The sequence below is a fragment of the Suricata suricatta genome, chromosome 7 (assembly GCF_006229205.1).
Source record: "Suricata suricatta isolate VVHF042 chromosome 7, meerkat_22Aug2017_6uvM2_HiC, whole genome shotgun sequence".
Lineage (NCBI taxonomy): Eukaryota > Metazoa > Chordata > Mammalia > Carnivora > Herpestidae > Suricata > Suricata suricatta.
The window spans coordinates 134624601-134643574 of NC_043706.1; positions in this window are offsets into that span (position 1 = coordinate 134624601).

Here is an 18974-nt window from a genome sequence, read left to right on the forward strand (position 1 = left end):
TTCCTTCCTTCCTTCCTTCCTTCCTTTCGTTTTTTTTTCTTTTCTTTTTTTTTTCCCTATGAATGAAGAAGAGTTTCAAACTTTCTTGGCAGGAAAATGCTCCACCTGTTTAGAGGAACAACTGAAAATAAGGCCATCATTCTACAGAAACAAGAATACCATGCTACTTTCCATGTAACCTCTTTAACCATCTTCCTGGTAAGAATGTCTCACTAGCCTAGGCACTTGGGGCCATAAGGCTCTTCAGAAGAGGCCAGGTTGGTGAGAGTCAGATGGAGGTGGAGCAAACAACACGAATAATAAATTCAGAGCTTTGTTTTTAATAGTGAAACATTTGGGGTCTCCCCCTTTTGAGCATCAAGTGGGAAATGTTCCATGCATTGAAGCAGAAATAAGAGCTCTACATCAATAAAACAAGAACATGCATCGCTAGCCTCACACTGGTCCTTGGCAGTAGATCCTAGCTGCATGACTCACAGGAAGAAAAGGAACAAGGGGTGGGGGGGGTGGGAGGAGACAGAATCCAAGCACCAATTTAGAAATGGCAGGGCTTATTATAAAAAAGCTATTTTTAAAAGAGAAATAAATAGCTTTGGAAAGAAAATAATCAAGTTGCAAAAATGAATTAAAAGAGGGTCGGAATGAAGTTACTCTCGGGGAGCTAGAAGGGATCCCAGACATCTTCTAGTGCAGCCTCCTGGCCTTACAGAAGATCAAGTCCTTCTGGTGGGAAGCAAGTACTTCTCAAACCAAGGTCAGCTGCTCCTTAGGGGTGGAGCTGGGGACTCAGACCCTGGTCTCTTGGGCTCAATTTGTTGTGGGTGGTTAAGGTCCCTGTTCTATAAAGTGCCAAATGACTGAAATTCAAACAAGGGGAGATCATCACTGACTAGGCATTCTGAGGCCCCTTTCAATTAGAAAAGCAAGGCTCCATTTAGGTTCTAGATGGGATGAATATCAGAGCAGGTGTGAGGACCTAGAACCACAGAAGGCCTTGAAAAGACCTCACATAATGAAAACTGTATCCACAGCCCAGGAAGACTACCCAGTTTGGCTCTCTCCTACAGAGCAATGGGCTTCATTTTCACTTGCTGAGACATCTTCCACGGACACAAATCCTACTTTGTGATCATCAGCCTAAGGAGAAAGCACAAGTCACAGACACAAGTCCTGTGCTTCTCTCCAAGAGTCATTCCTGCCTCTGGTGAAGACAGGGTCTACTAGGAGAGTTTTTGAAAGCCAGCAGGCAAGAAAGAAAAGTGTCATTGTGATGCTAATGGCAGATGCTGCAGTTTAGAGCTGTTACCTATAGTTCTTTAAAAATTTACAAATAAGGTTTCTGCCCTGATTTGCATTCTAAAAGATGGTCCTTTTTTTTGTTGTTACATTACCTGATATTGCTCCCCTCAATTCAAAAATAAAACAAAATGAGAACAGTTAACTGTTGAAAATGTTCAAATTATGCACAAATAAAGGAAAATAAGAATAAAAAGCAATGCGTCTTTGTCTCAGTCTGCCCTTAAACTTTCCTGTGAAAATCCATCTCATTATATTCATAGGTCCTAATTTAAAGAATAACAGACGCGGTGGCAGGCCAATGATGGCTAATGCTGCCATCGTTAACATTGTGAATGGTGTGGGCCTTTTGCTACCCGGGCACCACATTTTGGAACAAAGGAAAGGAACTAGGTGATTCTGCTGTCATCCAAATTGGCCTCTGGCTTCCACTCTGGGAAGTGACAGAGGCCAGCTGCTCTTTCTGAGGTGTCCCTGGGGGATCCATGTGTGTCATTAACCCAACTGGCCACTGGGTGTGACCACGCTCCACACAAAAGGAAGCAAAGGGCCCTCTTGGGGACTGTTCCCTGGCAGGGTTTAGACACACACACACACACATGTGCATACATAGACCACAAAGTCTTCACCTTCAGAAGGGAAAGTTTAAAAAGTCAGTCTGTGCTTGATTTCAACTTCCAAATAGGCACAAGTCAAGGTTGTTAACTTTCCTTTTACTCCAAAAAAGAGGGTAACTCCTCTTTCTGTTAGGTCTCCACTAAAGAATGCGAAGCAGTTCTGTAATTCCTAGCAACACAAATCAAAAGAACTCACCTTCTGCATAACCTGTTAAAAACGGGAAGAAAACAGAGAGGGGGGTCCCCCGAAACCCACGAGGCCTGGGTCTAAACGCTCTGGCAGCGAAACGCGTCCATCCAAAACTCACATGCCTCTGGTCCCCGCTGCTGGTGACATCTGGGGCTGGACCGCAGACGCAACTTTTTTCGGGTCTCCTTTGAACGTGACAGCCAAGTATCTTTGCTGTGTAATTTGGAGCCACAACCACTGCAATTTTAAAGAAAACAGATTCATCTGTGATGAGGACTTGGGTCCAAGTGACCTGGCAGATAGCTACCCTGAACAGCCTCTCGTGATACTGTAAGGCTGAACCAAACAGACGCCATGACAGGCTTTGTTTCCCCTCTAAACTAGAAGACCTAAGGTCAGTCGCTCCGGAACCTTTAGGCAGTTACACATTGACTAGAGAAGACACCTCTTTGCGGTATCCAATCAGGAAAGGCCAGCTACCTCTCCCCACATTCCTAAGGATGAGACCTGCAGATGGGAACTTTAGGTAGGCCCCTGTTACCCAATGTTAAAGTTAACCCGATAGTCACCAAACAAGACCCTGAACTCGCTCTGTAATTGGTTAATTTCAAAGATACCCTAAATGTCGTAATTGGGTCCCGCCAAAAGTAAAGAACACCCTGGACAATGTGTATGGTTAGAGCTGCTGCCAATACTGTTGTACCATTATGATTAGGTCACTGTACCTACGTCACAATTTCTTGTAACTCCCCCTTCCTAAGCCCCATAAAAACCCTGCTTAGCCCTTGCTCGGGGCTCTCAGTGCGGATCCACTGCGTTGGTGAAGGCTGTGAGACCGAACTTAGGCCCGGCGAGCCTAAGCCGTAATAAAACTGCCCTTTGCTTTTACATGTGTGCCTCGGTCTCCCTGGCGGTTTCTGGTTTGGGGGTGATATTAAAATCTTGGGCATTACAATACTACTGGCAGATTAGAGTTTTTTCAGTCCTTCAGAACACCCTTTACATGGTGGAACAAGAGAAGCAGGGAGAAAATCCAGCATTGCAAAGCAACCTAAAAAGGTGAACAACTCACCCTGCTTTTAATTCCACCTTTTAACTACCTCTATTCCCAGTGTCCAAAAAGATACCCACATGTGAGACACGCACATGTGCCCACAGAGTGAAGCCTATTTTCCTTAATAATGACCTATAGTTTCAACTGTGCCATTCTCTTTGAGCCTACACAAAGGGGTATTCACTTGATTCATACTATTTTTCCCCAAAAGGTTCGTGGTGATTTCACAAGGTTATATTAAAGATTGGGAACCGGCACATTACGTCTCCAGGAGGCATCAGGGTCCAGCATCGCCCTTAAGAGCACATCTCTTTTTTTTGCAACATCTTATTTCAAAGAAATCCTTAATGTGTGTGTGCAATGCTCAGAAAATATTTGTCGATTGCTAACACTGTGTCTGAAAATCAGTTGGAAGATGTTTTTCCGAGCCTGCCAATTTACAGAGATCAGCTAAGTGCCTGGCGTTCCTCCATGTTCCTTAGCCGAGGACATTTTTCTTTAAAAAGATGTTTTTTGTGGAGAGTCTAAAAACTGAATGAGAAACCACAGACTCGGAGCTCAGACTGGAAATCTTCAATGGGTCCTGGAGTCACCGTGCTTGCAAACCAAGCACAACACCTAGCATTTTATCTTTAAATGAAGTATTGCAGTCTGCCTAATGTCTTAACATGACAAAATAAATCTTGTGGTCCTTAAGGTTTTCATTCATGCCATTGTTCACCTTAATTTTTGTTTCCAGGAAAAAGAAAAAAAAAGTCAAGTGTTGCTTGTGGCCAACACTTCATTGAGAGGTATTGGCATCCCAGGAATAGTAAAGGCATCTTTGTTTTTTTTTTAAGAAGGAAATATTAAAGGTACACAGTCCTTGCTGGGATGAAGCTCAGAGACCAGATTCACTCTGTGCCATTTGCTGCTACTACCCTGGACTCGAATCAATTCTAACAGTAATGAGCTAACAAGTAATGGAGTGGCCACTTCCAAGTTATTTTTATGTTAAATTGCAGTCAGGGTTATAAGTACCAAAGATAAAAATTGACTCCGAGACTACTGGTTGTTAATTTTTATCAATTAATAATCAATGAGAACCATTAAAATTAGTATAGTGGAATTAGGGAAGTCTCTCATTGGTGAGTTCAAGTTTAAATGAAAGGAAGATTGAATTCCACTTAGAGAACAGACCTTTCTTTATCGGATCCCTGCTTGCTTTTCTAGCCTTGCCTTCCAGCAAGCCCTGGTGAACACTTGCCCCCCATTCCCTGAACAGACCCACTTTCAAACATCCATGTTGTCTTTGCATGCTGTTTCCTGAACTCTAAGAGCTCGCCTCCGTCTCCCCCTGCCTGCCCCACTTAACAAACTCTCTCTCACCATGTAGGCACAGCTACAATGTCACCTCCTATGTGAAACCTTCTTCAAATGCTCTCCTTGAAGTGTGCCAGGCCATGAGATTGGACATAGACATCTCCTGAAAGAACCTAAGCCACTGTTTATACCATGACCGTGTGTATCCACACTTGTCTCCCCCAGCAACCTGGGAGGTGAACACATATTTCCTTATTTGTGCCTCCACCATCTTGAACAGTGTATAGTAATTTGAAGGTGCTCAATGAGCACTGAATAAAGGAAGGAATGAAAAAGGCGCGGGTGGAATGAATCCATAAACTAATTAGTAAATGAACACATGAATAAAATGCGGACTGGGGCAGGGCAGTCCAACAGACAGGGGCTCACCTATAAAACAGGGTCAAATAAGGGCCATGACACAATACCATCTCCTACAAGGTAGAAGCGCTGCCCTGCATCACTCAGTGAGGAAGCAGATTCTATCAGATCCTCAAAAAGCACATCGTCTTACAGAGGACCCACCTTCTGACCCATGAATGGGTCTCTTTGGACTAACCCTTTTCCAGTCTGAACTATGAATGAATGGATGATCTAGAGAGATGCATATATTATAGCGAGAGAGCATGTTTTAAAAGAAGTGGAAAAGGAGAAAGCAAAATGAGGGTAGAGATATGAAGATTATCCAAACATGGGATCAATAAAAAAATGTCCATGATAGAGAGCCAGTACTTGCAAGAGGAAACCCCTGAACTTGGTTCTCACCTTTCTGAAAGCCAGCTCAACTAGGGAAGCCTGACTGGTTACACAATTCAGTCTCCACAAGATAAAAACAAGCTGACTGTTCAGGAAAAGCATAGTTATCCACACGAGAGAGGAATTTCTGTCAAGGGAAGTGTGCATATTAATTTTCACTTGGGAGGAAGCATTTTTTTATGGGAAGAGAGATTGGTAGGTGGAGACAAGGCTCAGAGAGGAGGACCTGATGAGAGAAGACCATGAATTATTAAGGTACCTTTGGCTGCAGGGACATAAGTGGAAGGAGAAGGAAGTTAGATAAGGTTCATTATGAATAGAAAGCAATGAATTTAAAGCTAGACATAGTCATCTGGCTTGACAATGAAGACAGCACTGTTCTACCCTTTCTACTGTCAATCTATTGCTTAGATTACTCAGAAGTCCCACAGGAAATGTGATGAGTGTTTCATAAGTTCAGAGGTACCTGTGGGCACAGTCCTATCTCCCTACCACAATGCAGGGTTGTGAGTGACAGGAGACATGAGGACATTTCCATCTACTGCCAGGGCCACCGAGCAGCACTTCTGGACCACCATTGTAACATCTCTATCCTAGAAAGAAAGGAAAGAACAGGCTGGCCCACTGCATGTCTTTGGGTTGAGGGGTTATAGGACGCACACAGGACCGGTGGTCCTGGCAAGCACCCCAGTTCCTCAGATTGGGCTATCTTGGGTAAATAGCACAAACTTCTGATCCTTCATCTCTTTATCCATAAAATTAACTTTGTTCACTAAGTTATCTCATGAGGGACTTACTGATAAAGGGCATTAAGTTCCAGTTCAGCAAGATGAATAACTTCTAGACATTTGCTATATAACATTGTACTCCTAGTCAGCACTACTGTACTTATTAAGAGGGAAGATCTCATGATCTCATGTCAAGTGTTCTAACCACAAAGAAGTTTCTTTGATGGGCACCAAGGTGGCTCAGCCAGTTAAGCCTCCACCTCTTGATTTCAGCTCAGGTCATGATCTCACGGGTTTTTGAGTTCAAGCCCTGCATCAGGCTCTGTGCTGACAGTATGGAGCCTGCTTGGGATTCTCTCTCTCTCTTTCTCTCTCTCTCTCTCTCTCTCTCTCTCTCTTTCTCTGCCTTTCCCTTTCTCCTCTCTCTTTCTTTCAAAAAAAATAAATTTAAAAAAGTGTTTTTTTAAATTTTTTAAGTAAAATGGAAAAAAAAAGGAATGACTTGGGGTAAGAGAAATGAACTTTAATGGGGGTGTGGTTTAGTCCAGAATAGTCTAGAATTTTCAAACCTGATGCACCAAACTACAAATACCCTCTAGTTGCTTCCACTCCTGGGAGGAAACATATTTCCTCGCTGTTTATACTCTTGCTTGGACTCTGTCAATACGACAGGTCCAAGATAACTGATAACAGAAGCCAGTCAACCCACCAAAATTGGATAAGATTTGGTGGGGTAAATCAGGCTCTGAGCTGCATTGGGTTGTGGATTGTGTTTGATGCTCCTTCACTGTATTCTCAGCCCAAGAAACCTAATAGATGATCAGTAAATATTTGATGAGTAAATAAATATAGTAAAGGATTCCGGGAATCAGATTTTATTCCACTTAATACATAAGCAATGGAATGTAGTAAATAAACAAACTTTATATATATTTCTGTTGACTGAATTATGTTTCCCCCAAATTCGTATGTTGAAGTCCTAACATCCAATGTGATGGCATTTGGAGAGGAGGCTTGTGGGAGGTAATTGGGTCAGGAGGATAGAGCCCTCCGGAGGCGGCTGTTCCCTTATCAGAAAAGACGGGAGAGAGATGCCTCTCCTGCTGTATTCAAGCCAGGACGAGCAGTTGCATCAGGAACTGAATCTGCCAGCACCTTGAGCTTCTCAGTGCCTGAACTTTGAAAAGTCTGTCTGTTGTTTAAGCCGCTTGGTCTATAGTATTTTGTTAGAGCAGCCAGAGCTAAGAAATACATGTAAAGTTTTGAGAAACAGCAAAACAGCTAAAAGAAAGCTGGCTCTCACCAAAGTAGTCCAGGAGTATTGCAAAAAAACAACCTTGACGTTCTCCCTAAATCCGTGTACTGAATGAGTGCATGGTAACAAATGGAAAAAAATTATATTACACAACAGTATCTTGTTTTGGTTTTTAGAATTTTTTGGCATTTGCTTCTATGAGTATTATAAAGTGCATGCACCAGTAAGTTCCATTTTATTTTTCACATTTATAAGAAATATTCCATTCATTAATTCATTCATACATTCACTTATTTTTTCAACTATGATTGTTGCAATCAGTTGTGTTAAAACAATTGTGGCAGCTAAGAGCTCTAGCATGATGCTAGGTAATTAATGAGAAAATTAAATATACTTCTGACCTCAGAGACTTTACAGTCTCATGAAGAAAGCAGATACCTGTATGAGTAATTATAATACCTTGGGCTAAGTGTAATATTAGAGGTAAAAATAACAGTTTCTAACAGTATCACTAGGCATAGGACCAAGTCTACAATCAAAGACAGCAGAAAAAGGATTTCCCTAGGAAGATGAATCTTAGCCCAACCTTAAAATTCAAATACAACCAAACCTAGGAAAGATGGAAAAGCGATGATCCCGGTTGAGGGCCAGGACATGCAAAAAGCCTGGAGACACACACGGACCCTCCTGAAGAAGTTAGAAGAAAATCTGCACCGCTGAATAGTAAAGGAGGGACATGTATGTCATGGCAAAGGCTTGAGTATGTCCACCAAGCATGACATGCACACCACGCATGCCCACTCCTCCAGCCTGAGTCCATGGAAGGTGCGGTAACTGATCACAGAATTCGCACAGGGCCCAGATGCAGCCCCAGAGTCTTCCCAGCTTGGCATACAAGCACGTCTATTCCAAGGTGTCCAGAAGCAAGATGAAACCTACCAGCTGTGTTTGCTATAGGTCATGCAAAGCCTCTGAAGGTTATAAATAGGGCAAGAAGAGGAGCCAGATTTGTGATTTAAAAGATCTTTGTGGAAGAACCACAGAGCGTGGATTGGGGGGGGGGTCAAAACAAAAGTGAAAGGATATGTTATATCTTATATATGAATTTCTATAAGGCGTAAACTCTTCTCGTAGCCCGTGGTCAAAGGGAAATTAAAGGGGCGCCTGGGTGGCTCAGTTGGTTAAGCAACCGACTCTTGATTTCGGCTCAGGTCATGATTTCACACGGTTCATGTGATCGAGCCCTGCTTGGGATTCTCTCTCTCTTCCTCTGACTCTGTCCCCTCCCACTCTCTGTCTCTACCTCTCTGTCTCTCAAAATAAAAAAATAAATAAATTTTAATATAAGATAAAATTTATAAACATAAGACAATGGGGAATTAAAAAGCGAGTGGTACAGAGACCACGGAAAAGGACAGAGCTGGCTGGTGCTGGGGCCCTGTAATTGACATCAATTCCAAAAAGAACACATTTTAGAATTCTCCTCAGAAGTTTCCACATCTCAGCTATGCTAACATTTGCTCTTGAAGGATGAAGGTGCCAAAGTTTATTTAGAAAAAAAATCGTCTCATAATGAATGCTTAACTACTTTCCTAAGGAGGAAATGACGTTATTTGTAGCTGCTGTTTTACCACCAGAGAGTAAAGATCTAGAAACTTCAATAAGAAAAACCCAACAAGAAGGGAAGAATAATTGGGTTTGGTCCACATTGCTGTTGCAGCCAGAGCCGTCCGTGACTTTCAAAATCATTTCAACTGGGCTTGTTGAATTCAGAGACTGAACCATCCCCCCCTCCACGTTTTCTCTCTCCCCCAGCAGACCTGCCACTTGTCAGTCGATTTGTTTTTAATTCCCAGGTCTCCCTGCTTTGTTTGTAGCTACGATGTTTGTTTTTTTTTCTTTTTAAGTGCATGAGGAAGGTTGGAGTTTTGATAATCCATGTCCCTCCAAAGGCTCCCGGGAGGCAGGGAAGCAAACAGCACTAAGTTGAGAGAGGATATATCAGCAGGACAAAAAGCACAAGATAGGAAGGCCGATTCTCATGACGCCAGCCAGAGATGTTTTCCCAGGAATGCCGGGGAGGTGACAGATCACTCAGAGGGAATCGGATCCTCAGCACCAGGCATTTAGCAAGAGGAGACAGGAAGAGATGTCGGGTCGGTTTTATGTGTGGGTAGATGTTTGGCGGGCCCCGGGCACCTGAGCCTCCAGTACAGTATTTCTGTGGCACCTGTCACTGATAAGTCTAGACTTGAGGACAAAGACGCCAGGCTGAAGAGGGCAAGGGGGCCAGGGAATGAGGAGGGAAAATTCCTTTCTCAGAGATGGGAGATACCAAACAAGTGAAACTGGGAGAACAGAGCTGTGCTGTTTCAGCTGGAATTGAGAGAGAGAGAGAGAGAGAGAGAGAGAGCGCTGCAGAGACAGAGAGGGATGCTTATTTGAAAGTGGCAGAGGAGGTTGGGGATCTGGGATCTCTGCCCCCACTCCTTTCGCTGTCCCCAACCCTGTAGCTAAAATACATTTCTTTTTCTTTTAATTTTTAATGTTTATTTATTTTTGAAGGAGAGATAAGGCACGAGCAGGGGAGGGGCAGAAAGAGAGGGAGACACAGAATCCTTAGCAGGCTCCAGGCTCTGAGGTGTCAGCACAGAGCTCTATGTGGGGCTCAAACTCACAAACCTGAGCCAAAGTCAGACACTTAACCAACTGACTAAGCCACCCAGGCATTCCTATTCCCACTCAGCTAAACACATTTCTATTCCCACTCAGCTTTGCTTTTGTTTGTCTGGGGGAGGTCCTTCAAGCAAAACTGGGAGACACGGTGAAAAAGTTTAAGTTCATTGATTTATGCTTTATTCTAGAAAGGATTTCAGAGGAATTTTAATGCAAGATGCAGCCCCCACTCCCTACAAATTAGGGAGTCATTTCACTTTGCTTTGCACACCTGAAAAGCAAAGCCAAGCCTTTTGACTGACAATTCCTATGTTCTTTCTCTCTCAAGGAACAGCCGTGATGGTCCGGAGACGTGCAGAAGTCACTGGTGTGCGGGGACATGGTGCGATTGTCCGGTCTGCCCTTAGTCTGCGCAGGTAAAATCCGTTTCCACGCAGCGCGCTGCTCCGTGAGCCGCCCACCCAACAGGTGGGTCCAGAATAAAGTCTAAGACAGTTCTTGACTTTTCCATCGGAGGTTTGTCTCCCGGAGATGGGCAGCCTGAAGTTGCCTTTTCCCTTCTAATCTCTTTCTTCAACATTAACCCCCCAGCCCTCCTACCCGCTCCCCCCACCAAATACTTTGTGACTCGCCACCACCCTCTCCAAAACAGATTCCTGGGCAGGGTTTCGTATTCAGATAATCCAGGGCAGAGCTCCTGCAAGATCAATACATGATGGTTTTCCTTACTAATAGAAGTCACTGCTTAGAACCCAACCTCAATTCGGTATTTTATGCCAACAAAATGACTAAGTCTTTTTGTGGTCTTACGAAATACTTTCTTCCTGGAGAGAAGGAAGGAAAGAAAGAGCAGATAGAGGAATATCTGGCCACAGAAACTGTATCTCCTAATTGTGCAATATTGCTATTTCTCTTCATTGCTGCACCCAGGGACATCAGCAGGAAGGCAGGTAAGATTTTTTTTTTTTTTTTTTTGGTACTTGATGGTTTCTGTTTTGACAAGACCTCTTTCAAGATCTGCCAGCTCAGCTGTAAAAAATTTGTTCTGGATTGAAACGTGGCATTTATAGATGCGGTCCCAAAGCAGCCTCTTTTTTTTTTTTTTTAATTTTTAACACTAAATTTGGATTAAATCTGTTAAGACTCTTCTCAAAATTATGAGTGTAAAAATAAAAGTCAGGAGCTTCCCGAGTTCCTTGATATTTTGTGCTCCTACTTTGTGAGGAAAACAGATTCTAATTTCTAAACACAGAAGACCTGCCAGTCTGTGATCCAAATGCTTTCCTTACCACATGTGCCCAGGCCTGCAGGTGAGTTTGTCTAAATAGTATGTTCAGTGTCGGGTTGCTCATACACCTCCTTTAAGCCGTCTCCAATAAGGAGAAGTTAAGCAAACTCCTAGCCCAGTCTCTTGAGCCCTGTTGGGACCCTGTCAGGCCCAGAAGGAAGAAGAAAGGCGAGGAGCAGGAGAAGCCCGCCAGCCCCCTCTTCCTGACCGGAGCAGCACAGGCCGGTGCAGGCGCAGGCTGTAGACGGTTCTCCACACCGGGAGCGCGCGGCCTCTCTGGGCAGCAGACGCCGCGTGGAGCGCCCCCTGCTGGTTGATGCTGCTCACCCCGGTCAGAGCAGTCTGCGTGCTTCCATCTCATCCGTGTTTCTCCAGGCTGCTGCGATGACAGCCCGGACGTCACCAGCCTCCTCACCAGCTCTTCTTTATTTCTCAGCCTGGACACTGAGAAAAATCGTTCTCCCATCTGCCTGTGTCTTGTGCACCTTTATTGTCACTGTTTTTACTATCTTAAAATGGTCCCCAAATTTAAGTGCTTAAACACATTGTTGAGGGGTGACTGGGTGGATCAGTTGGTTGAGCATCTGACTCTTGATCTCAGCTCAGATCCTGATCTCAGGATTGTGAGTTCAAGCCCAACTGCACTGGGCATGAAGTCTACTTAAAAAAAAAAAAAAGATTAAAAAATGCCAACCCCCTATCTTTATATCCCCTGTGCGGTAAAGGTTACCCCAACAAGAAATCCTCTGTGTTGATTCTTCCATTGTCCCTCCAAGCTGTTTGTAAAAATGAGTAGAAGAAAATGTACTTTATATTTTCCTCTTTCATATGACACCATCCCGCCCCTTGCCTTTTGCAGTTAACGTAAGTGATGCAGTCTAGCGCGTAGATGTCTTACTCACTTTTACTCATCCCCAGTCCCTCAGGTGGCGTGGAGGCAACCACAACTCTTGTTTTCTGTACCATGTGGTCTCCAATCTTTACTGATCACAAACACTGAAGCAATGACGAGCACATTCTGTTTTCTGTGTTCTTACTCCTAAATTTATGCTTGTATCTTTAAATACCCCCCTTTCGCTTCTTTTCTCCAACTTTTTGAGTCACATAGTTAATTTCCATTGTTTGATGTTTTATTGATCTAAGTATTTTGTGTCACGACTTTTTTTCCTTAGCAATGGCTTAGTTAGATCTCAACGTTCAGATATATGTACGTATCTCTGTTAAATTCTTCATTTTGGGTTTGCATTGCCCATTTGACCCATGAATTATTGAACACTCTTATTTTTTATTTCCAAGTGAAAGGGACTTATCCTGTATTGAACTGCAGATTCATTGCACTTCTGTCAGATACTTTTGCTGTGCCGTTTCTACTTTGCTAGAGTTACTGAGATTTTCTTTGTGGTGTAATTCATATGTCATCAATTTTCGTGAAGGATCCATGAACACTTAGAAAGTGGAGGGAGTGGCATCTGAGTGGCTCAGTCAGTGAAGTGAGTGACTCTTGATTTCAGCTCAGGTCATGATCTCATGGTTGGTGGGACTGAACCCCTTGTTGGCCTCTGCACTGTCAGCAAGGAGACTGCTTGGCATTCTCTCTCTCTCGTTCTGCCCCTCTTCCCTGTCCCCACTCCCCACCCCACTCCTGCTCTCTCTGCCTCTCTCTCTTTCTCAAAATAAATAAATATTGTTTAAAAGAAAGTAGAAAGAAGTTTGTGCATTTGAAACATATCCTGAAGAACTAACTTATAGTGTTTAAATCTTCTCTATCATTGCTTTTTGTGGGAAGGAGAGAATTCAAGATCTCTTACTCTGGGAGAGGTGAGTCAGTCTCCGGTTATTAGTGACCTTTTTATGCCTACTGTGGTTTCTGCTTCATGAAATTTCCCACTGTCATTTCCTGCATAAATATTCTTAATTATCACATCTTGTGAGAAGGATAGCCTTGAGCATTCTAAAGTTTCGTTGCCGTCATTGTTAATGTTCTTTGGCCTGAATTCTACCTTGTCTGATGTTAAGATTCTGACCTTTATTTCTATTTCTGTTTACATTTCCTGGCATAACTTTACCTATCCTTCTACTTACTGTTCTTAGGAGCATTCCTGGTGTCTCTTTGTATACAGCGTAGAGTTGTGTGTGTTTCGTAATCCACTATGAATTTTGTAATAGGTCAGTTAAGTCTATTTTTATTGACTCATGTAACAGATATGTATGTGTTCTGGCCTGTAATATCAATTCATATTATGTTTATATATGTATATATAGAATGTATGTATAATGCGTATATAATCAAGTACACACACACACACATGTATAATTTACACCATGTGATCTCTTTTGTTTTCTTTTACTGGTTATTTTTCTAATATTTAAAAAAGTTATCAGGATGCCCGGGTGGCTCAATCGGTTAAGTATCTGACTTTAGCTCAGGTCATGATCTCACAATCCACGGGTTTGAGCCCCTGTGTTGGGCTCTGTGCTGACAACTCAGAGCCTGGAGCCTGCTCCAGATTCTGTGTCTCCCTCTCTCTGCCCTTCCCCCATTAGTTGTCTCTGTCTCTCTCTCTCTCTCTCTCAAAAATAAATAAAACAGTAACATTTTTAGAAAAATAAAAAGCTATCTGTTTTGTTCTTGAGGTCACTTTTATATTAAGCTTTTATATAACGTCCTTAATTCCCTCTTTGCTTTAGACATTGTATATTCATTTCCTATTATGAGCAACAATTCTCTTCTTTCACCACCGAATTTTAAGCAATATAAATTGCCATTTATATCTATCTTCATACTACTACATAAGCTAAAACTTTCACCACCTGATTTGTCAGCCTCAAAGGGTAACTTTTTGATTACCCTCAGTGATTACCTACTGGGCACGTAATGATCTTACATGACCTTCCACCTTTGTTTCTCTTTCTCCCACTTTTGTTGGTATATTATTTTGACATTTGAGAGCATATTAAAGGTACATGTTATTTTGTTACAATAATCTATAACATTCCTTTAGTCTGAGTTTCAAAGTTAAATATATTTCATTATTCACTTCTAGTTCTTTTCTTTCAATCTGCCCAATCCCTCTTGGTCGGCCAAAGACCATCCTCTAGTAGATGACTGCAAGACACCTTCCGCACTGTCTGTTGATAGTCTTTCTAACTGCAGAGCAGCGCGTCTGGATATACCATGTTGGGCCCACACATGCCCCCTGTGCCTGGTTGCTGCTGTGGGACATTACTGTGAGAACCTCGATGCCAACCTGATTTTCTTTCCCTCTAAAGGACTTTACTTCTATCTGGATGTCATAAAGATACTTGCTTTATCTTTATTTTTTAAATATTTTTAAATGTTTTGTTTATTTTTGAGAGAGAGAGAGACAGCATAAGCAGGGGAGGGTCAGAGAGAGAGACACACACACACACAGAATCTGAAGCAGGCTCCAGGCTCTGAGCTAGCTGTCAGCACAGAGACTGACGCAGGGCTCGAACCCACAAACCGCGAGATCATGACCTGAGCCGAAGCTGGACACTCAACAGACTGAACCACCCAGGTGCCCTGCTTGCTTTATCTTTCAAATCACATATAACAATAGGTTATGAGTTAGTTTTAATAGTTTAGGGTCCATTTTAACTTTCAATATATACATTTAAGTCCATTTCATTTCAAGAAAAATGTCATGAATTATACCCTCAGTATTTATTCTGCTCCAGTGTATTTACTTTTCTCTTTGGGAATTCTGATTACAGAAATATTAGCTTTCCTTTGCCTCTCCGCTGTCTCATTTTTCCATATCACTTAAAAGTTTTTATCCTGTTGTCTTATTTCCTTTTTTAAATGTTTTTTTTTAATGTTTACTTATTTATTTTGAGGGTAGGGGAGGAGCAGAAAGAGAATCTCAAGCAAGCTCCACACTGTCCACTGTCAGCAAGAAGGCTGATTCAGGGCTCGATCTCATGAACCGTGAGATCATGACCTGAGCCAAAATCAGGAGGCTGAAGTTTAAACAACTGAGCCACCCAGCCCCCACCCCCATTATCTTATTTCTAATCTTTATGTTCCTATTCAATCTTCAAATGCTCTTATTTGTCACTTTTTTTTTCTTCCGGTGAGCATATATTAATGCGGCTTTTTTTAAATGTTGAAATGTAGCTCTGCTACAAGTAAAGTATGGCCAGATATATATATTCAGTGTAAGTATAAATTGAAGGCTCACCATCCCTTTCTGCAGGAAACTAAGCATTTAGCCTTAGGAATGGAAATGTTGCTGTGAGGACCACTCTGAAAATCCTGTCTATTTCATATACGACCCATACAGGAGACAAAATACTATAGAGCATCCACAGTCATTTAATCAAACAGTTTGTTAAAGCAGTAATCCATTTTTAAATTACATGTGGAAATTATAATTTATGTAAAAAGACATATGTAAAAATATATAATTACTTTATATGTAATATATATACTTCATATATTCTCTTTTAACTAAAAGTATTTTCTTTTGATTGGTCAACAGTCGATGCCTACCTTCAGAATGAATGGCCAGTGATTAGAGCCCCACACCATTTCGCTTGCTTGTTTTTGCGTTATTTACACTCAGAATGCAATGTCTATGACTTCTAGTTCATTTCCTTCAAGTTGAGATAAAATAGAAAGACATGTGGGGAACAATACGGGAGGTGGGGGTTGATCGGTCATAATTTCCAACATCTTACTGCCATCTCATTCACACCTAAAACAACAGCAAAGTTTAGTAACTTTATTAAATCCTTACTGAATATTTAACTGCTTCATAGGCATAGTAATGCCTTTTGCAGTTATACTTCATTGTATCACATGATATTTCACTAAGGCATACTATTATAATAACAAATTCGACTGGTGTAAAGCCCCCTGAACTGAGACGGGTTAGGAGCGGGCATGGGTGGCTATGCTGAAAAGCAGCCCATTGTGGGTGGGGGGCATCCCACAGAGTTAGGTACGTCGCTTGATTTGGTTAAGTCGGCTTCGTGCGTCACCATTAAGAGAGCTCAATGCTTTGTGGGTTCATACAGCTCTTTCCAGGGTGTCCTGGGCTTTCCAGAGCCCTCACTTGTTATTGATGTGGAATGAGCTCTTCCCTGTAATGAGAACAGAGGCAGGTCTCTTTTCTCCTTTTTTGCTGGAATCACAGATTCAGGATTCTGTTCGTATGTGCTCTGCGCTACAAAATTACACTTCCCGCCTCACTGTTCCGGAAGTCCTGAACGCTGGGTTCATTCTCCGTCCAGACAGCTTTTGCGACCACACCATTGCCTCTCGCTCCCGTAGCCTTATTATCTTTTCAAGAGATTTTGTTGCGGTCAGGCCCCTCTAAGATATGCTGTGACAATTTTAATCCTTTGCTTTATTCCTCTGCATCAAGCCTACATTCAAAATGCTCTTACTGCTAAGTTTCCATTTTATTTCTAATGAAGTAGCTAAGTTGCTTTGATGAGTTTCCTCCGTAAGACCATTGGCTTCCATTAAGATTTACAGGTTGTCATGAACTTCTGGCTTTCAATGGGTTAAGAAAATGCTATAGACTGAATGTTTGTGTTCTTCTACGGCCGTGAAATTAATCGTTAAAGCTCCACCCCTCAATATGGTGGTATTTGGAGGTGGAGCCTTTGGGAGATACAGTAATTATACTTAGATGAGTTCAGGAGGGTGAAGCCCCCATGATGGGATCAGTGTCCTTATAAGAAGAGGAAAAGGGGAACCTGGATGGCTCAGTTGGTTAACCAACTTTGGCTCAGGTCATGATCTTAGAGCTCATGGGTTTGAGCCTCATGTGGGACTCTGTGCTGACAGCTCAGAGCCTGGAGCCTGCTTTGGATTCTGTGTCTCCCTCTCTTTCAGCCTCTCTCCCACTAGTACTCTGTCTCTCTCAAAAATAAATAAAAACATTAAAAATTAAAAAACAAAAATAAACAAGAAGAGGAAGAGACCAGAGTTTGTTCTCTCTTTCTGCCACGTGAGAACATACCAAGTAGGCAAACCAGAGAGAGGACCCTCACCAGAGCCCACCCATTCCAGTGCCCTGACCCCAGGTCGCCCAGCCTCCAGAACCGCAAGAAGTAAATTTCTGTTGTCAAGCCACTCAGACTTTAAGACTTTGTTAAAGCCACCTGAACCGGCCAAGGCAGAAAATGGTAGAACCATTTGAAAGCCACGCAAGTTAGCTTTGAAATCGCATCCCTTAGCAATCATAAGGCGAAATAAGAGACTAGCAAAGCCAGAGGAGCAGTGCAAGCCATTGGCCAGGTGGGCAGTGGCACCTGTGGTCAGGGCAGAACGCCCGTGACGATGAAGAACGCATCGCTGCACCACAAGGGAACATAAATAGCGTTCAATCAGCTGACTTGTTTTCTTTTTTGAGGAACCAAAGGAACTGAAATGCTATGATTCTCAAAACGTGATCTCCTGCTTCCCATGCTGCATACTGTCTCTTCCTCCTTTCTTGATGTTTACACTCTTGCTTTCTTTCTTTCTTCATATTTCCATGACTGCTTTTGGAGGTTTTCACTTAAAGATTTACAAACTGTGGCTTGGGTTACCTCAGTAAAGAACTGTTGCAAAATAGTATATAATACACACAGCAAAGCCTTAGAAGGGAAACTGCTTTGATATTAGATGAGTCAAATGGTAAAGTAAATAGAGGAACACGTTGATTCAGGTTTGGATGAAAGATCTCAGTGGGAAAAGCAGGTTATAAGCTATGCATATTGTGATCACATTTTTTGTAAATGGAAAAAGTGTAAGAATGTATATTTATGTGTGGGAATATATATATGGTGTTTGAGTAAGTGAATGCTAAGAAAGAAAAACCTAGAAGAATATAGACCAAAATGTTAATATTCACCTCCAAGCATTACAATTAAAAAAGACCTTTATCTTCTCCTTTACATTTTTTGTACTTCCTCAATTTCTAAAATAAGGATGAATTATTTATTAGAAAAAAACTTTATATTTGTTGAAGAAAAAGGAACTCTAATAAACATATTTTACATATATAAAAATATATGTTTAACGCACTGCAGAGTTTAACGTCAGCCAGATCTCTCTAACACCCTTTCCAGGGAAATATACTCACTGAAAAACCAAAACATTATAATTCTCCTGGGTGCAGTCTTAAGACATTAGGGTCCATCATCATTGCGGACATGTCCATAGATCTGTATAATGGGGCAATATAAACATATTAGGGGAAATCATTAGTCAGAATGAGCATTCACAAAGTGTGAAAAAGAAACATATTTGAAAGTCAGAACTTCCCTCCAAAAAAAAATACTATATTCATCAAAACGCAAGGACCGATGAGACAAAGCACAGTATTTCTTCATCCTCCCCATGTATCAGTCAACTAGAGTGTGACACAGGGCATAAGTACCAAGTATCAATCGGCCTCAGGCTAATGCCACTAAAAGACAAAAATCATCTTTGTCAGCACACTGCCAAATTCAAAGAGTAAGGAATTATTAATACGGGAAAATTCAAGGGTCGTCTATTGATTTTTTTTTTTTTTCAGAAGTGGGCCTAAAGCAAAACTTAGAAAACGAGAAGTTCAGGGGCCTATGAATTGGAAATTGAAGTTGACCTGGGAACTGGGAATACCAAGATGACTGAGACTGATTCTCAGGAATCGAGAATACCAAGACCATTGAGACCGGACACCTGCCCCCCTGCCCCTCACCACTCCCTGCTTGGTGGCCAGTAAGACATTCAGTACTAGGGAAATTTGATGGAAAGAGAGAAGAAGGTACATG